Here is a 15,538-nt window from a genome sequence, read left to right on the forward strand (position 1 = left end):
GACTTCCCTCTGCGCGGGTCCCAGGCCCGAGACACAGGGCCGGGGCTTGGCCGCACAGGCGTAGGCAGTGGCAGCGGCGGGTCTCACCGAGGACTCCTGTGCGGAGGCGCATGGTGTGGGCGGGGTACCCATTTTCTGCCGTCTCCAGTGGTGGGGGTAGACCTGTTGTCCGCGGCCAACCTTTGCCTAGGGCAGCCCAGGCCTTGGAGTAGACCTCTTGTTCACGGCCGGCCTTGGCCTGTGGCCACCTGTTGTCCCGGGCAGGCCCTTGCCTACGGCAGCCTGGCCCCAGGGTAGACCTGTTGTCCCCGGGCCGGTCTTCACCCAAGGCAGCCCAGGCACTGCGTAGACCTGTTGTCCACAGCCGGCCTTCGCCCAAGGCAGCCCAGGCACTGCGTAGACCTGTTGTCCACAGCCGGCCTTGGGCCACAGCCACCTGGGCGCCCCGGGGTAGACCCGTTGTCCCAGGCCCTTGGGTGGACCTGTTGTCCCAGGTCAGCCTTTGCCTCAGACAGCCCGGCCCTTGGGGTAGACCTGTTGTCCCGGGCCGCTGGGTAGACCTGTTGTCCCAGGCCCTTGGGTAGACCTTTTGTCCTTGGGCCAGCCCTTGCCTACGGCAGCCTGGCCCCTTGGGTAGACTTCTTGTGCCTGGGCCGGCCTTTGCCTAAGGCAGCCCAGCCACTGGGTAGACCTGTTGTCCCAGGCCCTTGGGTAAACCTGTTGTCCCTGGCCCCAGGGTAGACCTGTTGTCCCAGGCCATTGTGTAGACCTGATGTTCCAGGCTGGCCTTAGCCTATGGCCCCCTAGCAAGCGGGAAAAGTATGCAGATGGTGCCGGGGAGGCTGATGGGGGAGGGTGGGGCGCCCCCAACCACCGATGGGCGGCTGCGGCTGCGACAGAGAGGGCAGGGCCAGGGGCAGGGGCAGGGGCAGGGGCAGGGGCAGGGGCAGGGAGAGAGGGCACACGAGAGCGTGCATGCGCATGGGCGGGCGGGTGTGGGTGGCAGGGGGGCAGGGGGAGGAGGCTGGGGGGTAGGGAGGGGGCGGGGATGGTTGGCCGCGCGTGCCTGCACGCGCAGCGGTGTGGTAGCCTGCAGGGGTGGCCGTAGCCTGCAGGGGTGGCCTTGGGGTGAGAGTGTGTGGAGTGGGGGGGGGTGGGGAGGGTGGGAGGGTGGGTGCGTGTCACTGTTTCTGTCTCTGTGTGGACGAGGGCCGGTGGCTTCGTGCTGGGCCCCGGCGCCTCGGCATCGAGCCCCCATGGCCCCCTAGAGTCACGTCGAGGGCCGAAGACCTCTGCAGACCGTGAAACAACCCGCCCGACAGCCACACACAGCCATGACTGGCTGCAGCCTGTGTGCTGGCAGCAGTGCCAGCGGCGGCTGCAGCCTCTACCGGCGGGGCGGGGCGGGGCGGGGCGGGCCAGGGAGGGGCGGGGCGGGGCGAGCCACATCGGGGCCAGGGGTGCTGGCCTGGGTAGGGTCCCAGGAGGGTGTGGCGGGGAAGGGGGGGGGGTGGGTGGTGGTGTGGGCGCTGTTTGGCCAGTTCAGCATGTCAGCAGGCAGAGCACAGGGCTCGGCTTGCCTGTCAGCTCGGCTGGGAGTGCTTCTGATACAAAAGGAAACGAAATAAGATGGGCCAATTTTTTTGTTGGTCTATTTTTTCGGATAAGTTTCTCATTCCAAGCAAATAGAAGAGCCATTCTTTCACGAAAGGAGAAAAGAAAAAGGGGCGAGGGGGGGGGTCTGGGGGATGGGGGGCAACCCAAGAAAACCCAAATCCAAACCACAAGCTCCCGGACCCCCCCAAAAAAACCAACCTCAAAACTCAGCATCAGTATCAGACAAACCCAAAGAAACCGGGGAAAAAAAAAAAAAAAACCAACCCAAAAAAACCAAAACAAACAAAAAAACCCCAAATCACCCCCAACAACAACAAAAAAGGCACCACGGTGGTCTCTTGTCCTGCCCTCTTCCTGTCCCTGTGTAGGGATGGAGCATCACTGTGCTTTCAGGAAGCTCTTTGTAGAAACTTCCACCATTACAAGCTCCTTTGCCCTCGGCGGATGCCTGCACTGGAATCCCTCACGGCTGGGTTCGGAGCACACTCAAGCTGGCTCTTCTAAAACCCGGGCTCCTTTTCCCCTTCAGCGTGCTCAGCACACCCTTTACCTCCACGCCGCTGTGCAGCTGGAGCAGCGGGACAGGGACCTTTGCAGCCTGAGCTGCCCTTCTTCCTCTCTGTCCCTGCACGGAACACAGCGGGGAGGAGAACGGCAGCAGGGCCCTGCGTGTCCCCGGGCTCAGGTTTTGCGCCGCTTCAGCTCCACGGAGACGCGGGCAAAGTGAAAAACACAAACAGTTTATTAAGGGAAAGTGAAGCGAAGGGCTGAGCTGGGAGGTAAAAAAGGGCATGGGCAGGGCCTGAGGGCTGCAGGGAAGGAGCTGCCAACAGGGAGAGAAATGGCAGGAGCTGCTGCAGCTTGGCACAGGCTCAGATGAGAGCAGCCAGAGCCGTCTTTGGAGCTGCAGGTGGTCCCAACTGGAAATCATCGAAGGAGGCCGGTACAGGTACATCTGGTCCAGGAGACAAACGAAGTTCTGCAGATCTTCTTTGGAATTTCATCTGAATCCATGTGTTCATGCAGGATGGGCTCTCGTCTTCCCTGAGGGCTTGAAGAGCTGGAAGAGAGAGGAACAGAGCCACGGTCAGAAGGCAAATGGAGGGAATCCAAGGCAAGCCTCCTGCCAGGGCCATGCCAGCCGGCTCTTGCCATGGCCAGGAGGGAGCGGGAGACAATGGCTTCGGGCGGAAGGTGCTGGCCACAGATCCGCCACGTGTCCCCAAAAGGTCTCCGGGCTGTGCCCCCGCTGCCCCTGATGTGCACAGGGAGCAGAGCCCTGGGCAGCCCGGTGACAGATTGTAGCTGCGGGGCTGGGATTTGTAGCTGCTCCCCTGTAGTAAACCCCATAGATTTAGGAAAAGCACCATGGAGAATATGAACAATAGGAATGCTGAAACAGCAAAAGAAAATTCCTGTTTCCCTGTCCTCCGCCCCAAACCTATCTCTGTAACCCTATAAGGCAATGTCATGTTAACCCCTTACCCATTGGTCAAGCTTGGATCCTTTCCAACCCTATAAAAGAAGCATACTGTACCCCATTAGGGGAGAAAGAAGAAGAGCTGAGACCCCTCACGGACCTCCCAAACAAAGCCATCTACATGGAACAGCCTGCGCCTTCTCCTTCTCCTCTCTCTCCGTCTGCTGCAGCCTCAAGCCCAGGGCACCACTACCAAGCCAGCAGAGCTGAAATCCTGAGAGCTTGCAATCACTATAGAGCTGATAATCACCATGCTTGCTAGATGGCAGCCCCGCGGTGTTGGCATGAGCGAGCCAGCTTCGGGCACCCGGTCCCTACCCAGGGACTGAGCTCCTGAGCCCTATTGCTCTGCTTTATGATAACGCCAATCAGAGGCTTTATTAAAGTGGCGTCCCAACGACTTCGGACCCCCCAGAGGCGATATCCGTCGGTTGAGCAACAAAGCCCCCCCTGGGGTTTTCTGTGATTGCCTGTTTGGGAAGCCGCTCCTTCTGTGAAGGGACTTTTCGTTTTAGAAAATCCTATCCCCAGGAGGGTCAGTTCAACACTCAAAACTTACATCTGAACAAGAGAAAGTTCCGAGAAGAACTGACGCAGCAGACCCCTTCCACATATCTTGGACCCCAGGAACTCTAAGTATTAGCTAATATTGCGCGCATAACTTCGGGGCTCCAAAACTTTTTTTTTTGGTTTTTTCTGCTGGAAGGGCTAACCATTAACATGGGTACAATTTTTAGTACATTAAAACTAAGTAAAACCGAGAGAGAGATATATTTAACTATTTTAGAAATCTTATCTGCTAACAACTTCTCCTTTTCTAAAGGCAAGCTCTCAAAAACTAACCTTAAAAAATTTGTAACTTGGATTATTTTGCAATACCCTGATACTGATAAGAAAGCAGTCATTGAAAATTCGTTTTGGGATATGATCAGGAACACAATATATATCTCCCAAACAAACCAGGATTTCTCTGTAACTAACTATTTGCCTTTATTCCATATAATAACTAAAACCGTTGAAAGATTTAACAGAGAAAAGATTTTGTAGTCGGTAACAGACACTTCCTCTTCAAATACTAACAAGATTGACAAGGACTCAGAGGAATGTCACATGCATATGTCACATCGCCCCTTCAGTCCTAAAGTCCCTCTTGCCTCCGTTACTCCTAATGCAGAGGTTACGTTGCCCACCACGGTTCCCCCTCACATCCTCCACCCCAGCAGGACCGGCGCTGCCCAACTCCGCGGATCCTCTCTTATCTATAAGTCCATACATCCCCCCTACCCCCGGCTCGGCTTCCTCCTTGCTTCCGGTCCCGGGGGTCCCTTTTCCTGCCTCTGCCGCCCCCTCAACCCCTGCGTCGGCTCTGCCCCCCTCTGCTGCGGCCCCCCCCACCCCCGCGCTGGTGTCCCCCACCATCTCTCCCGCCACCGCGCCCGCCGCCCCTGCTCCCCTCGTCCCGGCTCCGACTGGCCTGGCTAGCTCAGTTGGTAGAGCAAGGGGACCTCACACAAGTGCAGTGCCACCAACCCACCCCGTAACTGCAGCACCCTGGACCGGTCCCACTGCCTGCCTCCCCTCATTCCCCCCATGCCCAGACCCCCACCCTGCCCAGCCCCCCTGCCCCCATCACGTGTCCCCCCAACCCTCCGCCCACCCTCAATGCCACCCGAACGGAATCCCAGACACTCCCCAAAGTGCTACCCCCACCACCCGGTCCTGTGCGTGCTGTGCTGCCATCCCAGCTCTATTGGCGCCTCCCCCCGGCCAGGCCATGCCATGTCTCCCCCCCCCCAAGCCATTGAAACCTTTGAAAAACGCTTCTAAATGAAAAAAGCATAAGTCACGGATAGCAACCCTCCCTCAGTCCTCCTCAGAGGACCAGAGCTCTTGCAGTGAATCTGATTCTGATACGATCCACACGGATCCATGGGCTCTTTCTAAAATAGAAGCGACAAAATTTGGGGACTGGGAGCTGGCACAGAAAATTAATGCTTTCCCAGTAGAATATAAGCAAGGACGGAATGGTGGCGAGTCCACTATAAAGACATGGAAGGCTAATTCGAATAAGGAACTAGTGCAATTAAGAAATACAGCCAAAGAACATGGGCGAAGCTCACATATTTTTAGAAATTTCTTAGAAGCCATGTTCTCAGCACATGTCTTACTTGCCCACGATATAAAAAATATTTCACACTGCCTCCTGTCCCCAGCAGAATATTTGTTATGGGACAGGCATTGGAAAAGACATTTAAAAATATTATCAGATTCATATTCTGCGGATGCTAATAAGACGAATTTTATGGTAGCCCAACTAGCTGGTGAAGGTGACTTACAGAAACCATCAGACCAATTGGAAACCTTGAATAAAGAGGCACTGCAGGACATCGCTCTCGCAGCAAAAACCTCTTTACTTCTCGTGCATGATGAGTCAATACCAACAATGCATTTTTCTACTATTAAACAAGGGATAGATGAAAGTTTTATCAAATTTGTGGACAGACTTAGAGATGCTCTGGAGAAACAGATAGAGAGCACAGAGGCAAAGAAGGAACTCTTATGTAAACTTGCCTTGTGTAACTCTAATGAAAAATGCAAAACCATTTTGAGGTCTCTACCCATGGATACAGACCCCACCATAGAGCAAATGCTGGAATGCTGTACACGTCACATGTCCACTGAAAATACAGTGGCCCAAGCAGTTGCTAAAGGTATTGCTGAAGGAGTTTCTGGGGCATATGCAGTAATAGCTTCTAAAGACCAAGCTAAATGCTATCACTGTGGGGATCTTGGACATTATATAAAGGACTGCCCAGAGAGATCATACCCCCGATACCACCGTAACAATTACCAAAGACCCCAGAATCAGCAGCGCTACCAGCAGCATTTGGGAAACTTCTTGCGCCGCCCGGTCGAGCCCCGGGCGCTGACAACAAATCAAAGGCCACCCAGACCCAACACCGCACCAACCCAGGACGTTCCGGACCACAAGAAGAGGATCCAACCCACAGGGCAACCCAGATGGGAACCCGCCATCAACTGGTAACTGCTTTGTCCATTGGCTTTAATAATGAGAATGTTCACCGTGTTCCCACAGGCAAATATGGGCCAAAAGGTGGTCCTTTGCACATTTTAATTATAGGTGACTCTCTTAATAGCCCAAAGGAGATCTTCGTTGTTCCAGAAGTGCTGACAGTGCAGCCAGGACAAGAGATTCTCGTCCAGGTATACTGCATAGACTCACCATTTTTTCTTTCAAACGGAACTCCAATAGCACAAGCCTTTTTATTCCCAAAAGATCACAGGGAACAGATTCCTCTCAACCCTACAGCTATGTGGGCACAAGTTGTGGGACCATCCAAGCCTACCATCGAGTGCGGCCTCACCTGCAAAGGCGAGAAGACCCACCTGCCAGGGATGCTGGACACCGGTGCTGATGTGACCATCATCGCCCGCTCAGAATGGCCAGCACACTGGGATCTACAACCTGTTGCAGGCATGATTTCAGGGATTGGCAGAGCTACAATGTCCATGAGAAGCAAGAACAACATCCTCATGGAAGGGCCTGAAGGCAAGCTGGCAACCATTCGTCCATTCGTGGTAAGGGCCCCCATCACCCTTTGGGGCAGAGACGTTCTATCCCAGTGGGGAGCTTCCCTACGTATTCCCACTCAGGATTTCTAATCGGGGCCACTGAGGTAAGCGTGCTGCCAGAAACCCCTCGTCTCACCTGGAAAAGTCACAAGCCACTCTGGATTGAACAGTGGCCCCTCAATAAAGCCAAACTGTGCGCCCTAAACACCCTCGTGGAAGAACAGCTCGCAAAAGGCCACATAGTGGAGTCCAACAGCCCTTGGAACTCTCCAGTCTTCATTCTACCAAAGCCTGGGACAAACAGGTGGAGGCTTCTCCACGACCTTCGCAGAATCAACGAGGTCATCAAGGACATGGGCCCCCTCCAGCCTGGCCTGCCCTCCCCATCGATGCTGCCTAGAGACTGGACACTTGCTATCATAGACATTAAGGACTGTTTCTTCAGCATTCCTCTGCACCCTGAGGATGCTCCACGGTTTGCCTTTTCCATTCCCTCTCTTAACAAGGAGGCCCCGCTCAAAAGATATCATTGGCGTTATCTTCCTCAAGGACTAAAAAACAGCCCAACCATTTGCCAGTGGTATGTGGCTCACATTCTGTCTCCCATTCGGAAATCATTCCCCGATGCTATCATCCATCACTATATGGATGACATCCTGGTGTGTGCTTCAGACAAAGCTTACCTGGACAATACAGTTAAAAAGACTATTGAAACCATAGAAAAGGCAGTAATGGAGATTCGTGAGGACAAAATCCAGTACACCAAGCCATGGACTTACATTGGAGTCCAGATCCGGGAAAGAACCATCGTACCTCAGCAGCTCACCATAAATGACGACCCAAAAACCCTCAGGGACTTACACAGCCTTTGCGGATCCATCAACTGGGTACGTCCACTGCTAGGAATTACAACAGAGGACCTTGCTCCCTTGTTCAACCTTCTTCGCGGACCTAAGGACCTGGACTCTCCCTGCACTCTCACAGAAGAAGCCAGAGGTGCCATCACCAAAGTCCAGGAAGCCCTGTCTTCACGCAAAGCCCATCACTTTGAGCCCAGCCTGCCTTTCCAGTTCATCATCCTGGGAAAAGCACCTCAATTCCATGGACTGATTTTCCAATGGGACTCCCAGCTTCGAGACCCTTTGTTGATACTGGAATGGGTCTTTACAAACAACCAGCCCACAAAGACACTCACCACCTACCAGGAGGTCATAGCACATTTAATAAAAAAGGCAAGGACTCGCCTTCGCTCTCTTTCAGGTTGTGAGTTTGAATGCATATACTTACCAATAACTCTTACAGACTTTGAGGATTTGATCCAGACCAATGAAAGCCTCCAGTTTGCCCTGGATAGCTACATGGGCCAAACTTCAGTTAGGATCCCAAAACACAAACTTTTTAACCCTGATGTAACCTTCCATTTGATTCCAAAACAAATCCAAAGTAAAAAACCTCTCAAGGCTCTAACCCTCTTTACAGATGGCTCAGGGTCTTCCCACAAGTCGGTGGTTACATGGAGAGACCCCCAAACACAAGATTGGCACTCTGACATATAAATAGTGGAGGGATCTCCACAGAGTGCAGAATTAGCAGCTGTTGTCTGAGCCTTTGAAAAGTTTAAAAACGAGCCTTTCAATCTGGTTACAGATTCAGCTTATGTCGCTGGGATAGTGATGAGAGCAGAACATGCTCTTCTCAAAGAGGTCTCTAATCCAAAGTTGTACCAACTGCTCTCTAAATTAATATACCTAATCTCCCACAGAAAGCAACCTTACCATATAATGCATGTGAGGTCACACACAGACCTCCCAGGTTTTGTTGCAGAAGGCAACAGGAAAGCGGATGCATTAGCAATGGCAGCAGAAACTGCTAATGTTCCTAACATCTTTGCCCAGGCAGAGTTGTCACACGTGTTTTTTCATCAAAATATACCTGCCCTTATGAGAATGTTTAAGCTCTCAAAGGATCAGGCAAAGGCTATCGTGGCTACATGTCCAAACTGTCAGAACTATCAGATACCATCCATGGGGACAGGAGTCAATCCCCGAGGTCTGAATAGCTGCCAGCTGTGGCAGACAGATGTAACTCACTTTGCACCTTTTGGAAGGTCAAAATACATGCATGTATTGGTCGACACGTTTTCAGGAGCAGTATTTGCATCATCACATGCAGGAGAAAATACCATGCACACAATAAAACACTTTCTCCTCGCTTTTGCCACCCTGGGTGTACCAAAAGAGATTAAAACAGTTAATGGACCAGCCTACACTTCCCGCAAGTTAAAGGAGTTCTTCAATGAATGGGGAATAGCACACAAGACCGGCATACCTGTAAACCCCACAGGACAAGCCATCGTGGAAAGGACACATCAAACCCTCAAAAGAGTCCTCGATCAACAGAACAGAGACACGAGAATCACATCTCCAGTGGAAAGACTTTGCAAGGCTCTCTACGTCATCAACTTCCTGAACTGTACAGCATCAGAGCCTGACCCACCAATACTTCGCCACTTTGCAAATACCACCCAAGCAAAGCTCACTGAGAAACCACCTGTGCTCGTGAAGGACCCTGAAACACACCAAATTTCTGGGCCTCACCAGTTGATTACCTGGGGTAGAGGATATGCGTGTGTGCTACTACCATCCGGTCCGAGGAGGTACCCAGGAAAAAACATAAAGCCATACTTAGGCACTGTGAACACTACTCCTGCAAACGGGGACAAGAACTCTCCTGAAGCAAACACAAGACCACCTCAAAACCAAACCAGCTCTGCCTGGAGACAAAGACGTTGCCAAATACCCACAAACACAAGAACAGACCGCCCCATTACAAGACAGCAGACAAAACTGAAAAGCTAAACAACAGTCTGCTGCATCAGGCTATAGATAGCCTTAACACAAAAGCGTTCTCTGAACTACATGTTGTTACACTGTTTTTTTTGTATTTAAAGGAAGAAACAAAAAAAAAAACCAAAAAAAACCTGTTATTCCCCCTCCCTAACCTTTTAAAACCCCTTAACCTTCTACCCACTCCTCCTCCCATAGTGTAGTTTAGAAATTAAAAGAAAAAAGGGGGGAGGAGGGGAAGACCGAAAAGAACAAGGCAGAAAACCCTCTCATCATAAAGATAACAAATTCTGCTTATATTCCCTATCAGAAGCCCTATTCCTGCCCAAAGATGAAAAATATCTCTGTTGCTGCTGTCCTCACTGCTGCCTGGATGTTCTTCACCGTACCGCGTGCCTTCAGCTGGATTAGCCCACAGCCCAGCCATAATGTTTGGGTAACCTTAGCAAAAACATTAAAACAGGACAACATGTGCTTGTCCATGGGAAGCATTGATAATCCACTTTCCACATGTCTAGTAGGAATTCCCTTTGTAGCAGATGACTGGCCTGTCTGTAACTCAGAGCTTCTCCGCACCACAGGTAAGAGACCCAATGTGGTTGATACTTGGGATGAGTGGACAAAAATTCTGCCAGATGCTCGAGAGGAACCCCAAGAATTAGATCTGTTGGGGTCCTCTAAGGCCACATACTATGTCAAATTTTACTTTAGACGTCCAAGAAACAATTGGCCAGAAATTGACCAGAACAAAAACACATATCAAAAAGAGATATCACCAATTAACAAAGCCTATAATTCTCATGATTGGTGCAATTACATGGCTTGTGTGATTTCTGTGTTCTCTCTCCATCCCAAAGTATTACCCAAGGGAATGTTTCTCATCTGTGGTGACAGAGTATGGGCTGGGATCCCCTCCCGACTCCAGGGAGGTCCCTGTACCCTTGGAAAACTTTCTACCCTTACTCCAAACATCGCCCTGTTACATAATTGGAAAAAAGAAAGCGAATCAAAACGACAAAAAAGGTCCTACACTGAATTTGATGAAAGTTGTGATCCTAAATTATATGATTGGAACAAACCAAAAAAGATTGCTGTCTCCCTGTTCTTACCCTGGGTAGCTGCAGCTAAAGCCCTCGGTGAAATCAATCACCGTGGGTGCTGGCTCAGTAAACAAGCTAACGCTACATCTGCAGCCTTGAGTGATCTCTTAAAGGAAGAAGAAACCACAAGACAGGCTTCGCTCCAAAATCGAGCAGCAATCGACTTCCTGCTGCTTGCCCATGGACACGGCTGTGAAGACTTCGAAGGGATGTGCTGCTTCAACCTTTCTTCACGCTCGGAATCCATCCATGCGAACATCCAGAAACTGAAAGATTTCGTGAAGGACTTGAAAGTAGAAAGAATCCCAGATTGGGTCAATGAACTTTTTGGGCAATGGGGATTAACAGGATGGGCTGCATCCTTGTTAAGGGAATGTTGTTGATTCTCCTTGTAGTTGTTATTGTGTTAGCTATGTTCTCGTGCCTTGTTCACTGTTTCAAAAGAACTATAACAAACGCCTTTTTTGTAAAAACAGAAAGTGGAGTTGTAGTAAACCCCATAGATTTAGGAAAAGCTCCATGGAGGATATGAACAATAGGAATGCTGAAACAGCAAAAGAAAATTCCTGTTTTCCTGTCCTCCACCCCAAACCAATCTCTGTAACCCTATAAGGCAATGTCATATTAACCCCTTACCCATTGGTCAAGCTTGGATCCTTTCCAACCCTATAAAAGAAGCATACTGTACCCCATTAGGGGAGAAAGAAGAAGAGCAGAGACCCTTCACGGACCTCCCCAAACAAAGCCATCTCCGTGGAACAGCCTGCGCCTTCTCCTTCTCCTCTCTCTCTGTCTGCTGCAGCCTCAAGCCCAGGGCACCACTACCTAGCAAGCAGAGCTGAAATCCTGAGAGCTTGCAATCACTATAGAGCTGATAATCACCGTGCTTGCTAGATGGCAGCCCCGCGGCGTTGGCATGAGCGAGCGAGCTTCAGGCACTCGGTCCCTACCCAGGGACTGAGCTCCTGAGCCCTATTGCTCTGCTTTATGATAAGGCCAAATAAGAGGCTTTATTATTTGGAGACCTCATCTATGGGTGGATGGACCAGCTAGGATTTCCCAGTTGCTGGGAATGGTTCTCCAGGTGCCTGGTGTAAAACAGGGCTCCCCAGCAAGTGCGAATCTGCAAGATGATAAACAATCGTCTTGCTTTGAAGAGAGAGGCGTCTGCTAATGAAGGCAGAAGGCTTCTCTGAAATGGAAAATGGAAATCCTCTCCCTTCAAATGATTCTAATTTAGAAATTCAAATGCTCTCAGTGAAAGATATGGGGATAGGAATGAGCCCGCAGAGCCGGGCAGTTTGCTGATGCTCTGAGCCCTTCCTAAAGATCCTGTGGGGTTGCCTTAGACACCTGCTGCCAGGGATTCCTTCCAGCCTGGGCCACTTGGGCTGGGCTGGGGGCAGCCCCAGGGCAGAAGGCAGTGTGTGCAAGGGCCCTGGGTGGCACGCTGCAGCACGGTCACCGTGCCATGGAACGGAACCCGGTGACCAAGGCCCCTTTGTGACACGTAGGAAATAGAAGCTTGCCCGGCTGCTGGGAGCACACAACAGGGCAGAACAGGACAGAGCGGTGCCGTGAGGAGTCCTTGCACAGCACGCTCGTTCCTGTCTGACCCGCAGCCTTTGCGAAGCCTTATTCCTGCAGCTGAGCTCGAGGCCAGGCCACAGGACTTGGTGACGCGTGGCCTTGCCGAGACTTCTCTTCTGCAGGTGCTCTCGAGGGCAGGGCGTGGGACTTGGTGCCCCAGAGGCATCTCCCATCCCTGCCACCAGCGCCCTCGAGGCCCGACCACAATCGTTGTCAGGAGTCTCCTGTCCTTGTGGCAGGAGCCCTGGAGACCAGAGTGCAGGACTTGCTGTCCTGTAGCCTTGCCGAGGCTTCTGTCTTGAAGGTGCCTTCCAGGCACAACTGCAGGACTTGCTGACTCGGAGCTTTTCCAAGGCATCTCTCCTGCAAGTAGCCACAAATCCAGGCACTAACATGGAGCAGAGACCCCCAAGAGCGCCCAAGGTTGCCTGGGGGAAAGAAGAGGAAGAAGGCCCTGCAGCTGCCCCAGCACAGGAGACCAAAGAGGTGCTGCCAATTGAGCTGCCGCAAGAGGGTGAGTGGTAGAACTGGGCCACAGGCTTGGTGCCTGCAGCCAGCTTGGCGCCTTTGCATCCCATCCCATCCCATCCCATCCCATCCCATCCCATCCCATCCCATCCCATCCCATCCCATCCCATCCCATCCCATCCCCTGGGCCATGCCCATGGACAGGACAGAAAAGGGGCCGGGGCCCCACAGGGGCTGTACTCCATCCCCTGGGGCATCCCGGGGCTCTCCCTGCCTGGGCAGCGCAGGGCTGGGCCGTGTTCTCTGGCCTCTCCCGCAGCCCCTCAGCTCTGGCTGCGCTCGCTCTTTGCCAGGTGCAGCCCTGGAGCGCACACAAGAGCAGGAGCCCGCCCGTGGCCTCTTCCGCAGAACAGCGCAGGTACCTGCAGCCATCCCCACCTGGGCTGGGCCTGCTGGCACCGCGCTTGGAGCATTGCCTGCAACATGCCTGGCTTCTTGCCCTTCTCCTACAGCTGGTTTGCAAATTCATCAAGAAAATTCGGGCGGAAGAGACCAGCACCATGGGCACTGGGCTCAGAGCCTATTCGCACATCTTCAAAACCAAGACCAGTGCTGCTCTGCTGGATATGCTCGTAGAGGAAGGCTTTTCCAACCCAAAGCAAGTAAGCAGCCTGTGGCCAGGCTTGATCCTCCCAGCAATTGCTTGCTCGCCCAAGCCATGCCTGCTGCTCACTGGAACTCTTGGAGACCATGGCAGCGTGGTGGCAAGGGAAGCACTTGTCTGGAGAAGCTGGGGACATTCCTCCTTCTGGCAGCTTTCCAAGTCTCCCCATGCCTTCTCCAGGTGCCTGCCATGGTCAGATACATCCACCAGTGGCTCCTGGCCAATCAGTTTGCTGAGCACAGGCTGAACAGGAGCCTGCTGGATCTGACAGAAGCACAGCCTGCTGACGTAGTCGTGACGCTCCTGCGTGTGGCCCCGTCCTGTGACAGGTATGGGGCCCACCTGCCCAGAGGGGCTCAGGGCTCCCCAGCCCATCAACCTGTACAGCCTGGCCCAGGTTGTACAGGTTGTAGCCTGGCCTGAGCAACAGAGAGTTCCAGGGCCCTCTGGCTGCTCCCTTTGCCAGCCCTGGCACGTCAGCCCCCGAGCCTGCTGCCATGCTCCCTCACTGCCCCTCAGGGGCCTGTCCCCACAGGCCTGGGCTGCCTGGCTGCTGCTGGCCAGTGGCATTGGGCAGAGGCAGAGCTGGCAGCCAGCTCAGCTCCCCACTGCTGCCCAGGCCCCGCTGCTGTGTCTGAGACCCCCCTGAGACAGAGCTTTAACCCCACAGAGCTGCTTTCACCATGTGGAAGAGCATCATGTGCTCGCCCAGGACTGCAGAGCCGGCGCTGCTGATACTCCTGCACGTGCTGGGGAGCTGGCCCAAGCACAGCACGTGCACCGCCAATGGGGACAAAACGGGTGTCTTTGTCCTGGCTGTGAGTTTCTCTAACTGGCCTTTGCTGGCCCCAAGGCCGCCTCTCCAGAGCTCTCCATCCTCCTTCCCCCACTGGATCTCCCTGCTGCAGGCGCTGGCCTGAAACCTGGCCCAGGGGCAGCTCCAGGCCCAGCAGGCCCCGTGCTCCCCCTGCCTCTCTCCAGGCCTCTCCCTGCCAAGCTCGGGCCCTGCCACACGGACGCCTGGGAACTGAGCGCTGTCTCTGGGGGCTTTGTCCTTTGCAGGCAACCGTGGTGATGTGGAAGATCCTCCAGGTGCCCTGTGTCCCACATATGGTGACGGTGTATTTCCCCCGCCTCTTTGTGCATCTGCTCTCCCAAGTGTTCTTCAGCACTCTGGATATGCCAGAGGAGGTCCATGCCTTCTGGAAGGGGATATGCCAGGAGGAATACGGCCTTGCCACCAGCCCCAACAGGTGCTCCATCCCACTCCTCCTGTCCCTGCCATGTCCCTGGCCAGGAGCCAGTGCTCCCAGCATGACCTGGCCTTTACTGTGCACGCAGGTTTGCAGTGCAGACCCTGAAGTCCCTGCTCTGCCGAATGCAGCACGAGGATGTGGTGGTGGCAATGGAAAGCCATTGTGGCTGGGACACGCTGCTATGTGCTGACACCCACCACTATGCTGTGGCTCTGCTGGCCAGGTGAGAGCCCCTTCTCCCCACAGCCTCTGAAATGTGTGCCCAGGGAGCTCCACAGAGTCCCTGAGTCGTGGGCCAGAGGGCCTTGTCACCGAGGGATGGCCAAGCAGACTGGAAAAGGCTGGCAGAGGAGGGTGCCCAGAAGAGCTGCCTCCCAAATAGCCCAGGGCCTCTTGCAGGATGCTGGGGAAAGAGCAGAGCTCTGGGAGTCAGTCCTGGCAGAGGTTTGTCCCCCTGGCCCACAGCCTTGGCTCCTTTTTCTCCTGCCAGGGACATGTGCTGTGTCTCCGTCCCCTCGTGCTCCCGGATCGCTCGCTACCTGCTGCGGCTGCTCAGCACACAGGAGCCACGCTGGCAGCTGCCCGCCCTGGCCTTCCTTGTGGAGGTGAGCCTGATGGCCAGCGCTGCCTGGCTGAGCTGCCTGCCAGCTCTCTGCCCTCTCGCAGCCGCCGCTGCCTGGGACGGTGCCCACGCCCTGTGCTGCTGCCTGGGCCCAGCCCTGTGCGGCTCCGGGCTCCTGCTGGCCGGCTCCCCTGTCACTGCCCTGTGCCTTTCAGGTCCTCCAGTTCCTGGACTTGAGTCAACGTGGTGCTAAAAGAGTCCTGCAAATCTTGTCAAGGCAGCTGCAGAGCCAGTGCAGAGAGAGGCGTCGCCTGGCGCTCAGGGCCCTTCTTGAGCTCATTGAGGAGCCCTTCATGGTGAG

The sequence above is a fragment of the Agelaius phoeniceus genome, chromosome 7 (assembly GCF_051311805.1).
Source record: "Agelaius phoeniceus isolate bAgePho1 chromosome 7, bAgePho1.hap1, whole genome shotgun sequence".
Classification (NCBI taxonomy): domain Eukaryota; kingdom Metazoa; phylum Chordata; class Aves; order Passeriformes; family Icteridae; genus Agelaius; species Agelaius phoeniceus.